Source organism: Austrofundulus limnaeus, unplaced genomic scaffold, assembly GCF_001266775.1.
Source record: "Austrofundulus limnaeus strain Quisiro unplaced genomic scaffold, Austrofundulus_limnaeus-1.0 Scaffold1747, whole genome shotgun sequence".
In the NCBI taxonomy this organism is placed as follows: domain Eukaryota; kingdom Metazoa; phylum Chordata; class Actinopteri; order Cyprinodontiformes; family Rivulidae; genus Austrofundulus; species Austrofundulus limnaeus.
The window spans coordinates 14,620-15,835 of NW_013954149.1; the positions used below are offsets into that span (position 1 = coordinate 14,620).

A 1,216-nucleotide genomic window follows, 5' to 3' on the forward strand; every position below is an offset into this window, starting at 1 on the left:
GTGTGTGTGTGTGTGTGTGTGTGTGTGTGTGTGTGTGTGTGTGTGTGTGTTTAGCCCTGAGATAAGCTGGCTGCTGCTGCTCTGGGCTGTACCCCTCCTCCTGCCCGTTGACTGCTGTGATGGCTCCAGACCCCTCATGACCTCGGGATTATGCGAGCAGAGAAAATGAGTGCATGAGTCCGAGTCTGAAAACAGAGGAGAACGGAAAGCCATTTGTGCATTCAGACACTTGGACAGTCAAACACAAATATTAATTTCTCAATTTCTTTACACAGAATAATTAAAAATATGAACATGTTCACCATGACATCTTATCTACCATAAAACCACGAGTTAACCTTATTAGTTAACAGTAACTTTGTTTTATAAACATCCCAAAACGTAAGGAAATGTCTGTTTGGTAGATTATTTCTTTGTTGTATCGATGCTTCTTGGCTATAAATCTTATATCATTGAAAAGCCTGTTAAAATCCCTTTTAAATTGTGTAACATTTGTAAGGAACAAGCATTTATGGGATGTAGCAATGTGATCCGAATCTTTTGAACAGCTCCTTGCAGCGAACGATAGGAAGTTGTGGACATAAATAGCCATTTCTAGTTTTATTTATTTTATTATACATAATATCGTTGTCTTTTCTCCTTAACCACCAAGACAATTGTTTCTATTTTGCTTTTTCACGGAAAACAAACAGAAGGGTAGAGAAAACACATGGTTCCACCCGTGTAACGTGACGACGCATCTCCCTACGTGATAACGTAACTTGTTCAAAATCGAACGTCTCTGATCTGGATCCCTTCAAAGTGTCATTCGTCCTATCTGTAGTGGGATGAGCAGTAGAGCTGAGTATGTGGGTTGTGCACATGAAGAATTTGCCAAATCATCTCTGCCAAACTGCTTATTTTGTTGTTGTTATCTACTTTTCTTTGGTATGTATGTGCTGCCATTTCAGGGGCGGGGCCACAGGGGCGTTTGCCCCAGCTGAAATCTGATTGGCCCTCTGATGTGCCACTGTCCTGTCACTCATCTGTCCTTTACCCCACAGATTCTTGACCTATGGGCCGGCCTCGAGCGCCACCTTGAGGGCCTCAAAAGAACAACAATTTTAAACTTTGGGCCACAGAGGGCCGTGGGACCACATCGATTTTGAATAAGGTGCAATACACTTTCTCACCACTAGTAGCAGTAGTGCACCACTCAGATGTTTAACAACTTTTT

The 1,216-nt window shown here is 42.2% G+C and overlaps 1 protein-coding gene across 2 annotated transcripts in view; it reads left to right on the forward strand.

Annotated features, from left to right (window-relative positions):
- The window catches only part of tmem200b (transmembrane protein 200B), a 22,777-nt gene that overhangs the window by 12,809 nt on the left and 8,752 nt on the right, over positions 1-1,216 (forward strand). The window contains exon 2 of one of the 2 annotated variants that reach the window (XM_014033462.1): positions 1,044-1,153. The exons of the other annotated variant lie outside the window; for it this stretch is intronic. The gene's annotated coding sequence lies outside the window, so the exon portion shown is untranslated. The remainder of the gene's footprint in view (positions 1-1,043; positions 1,154-1,216) is intronic. 2 annotated transcript variants of the gene reach the window in all.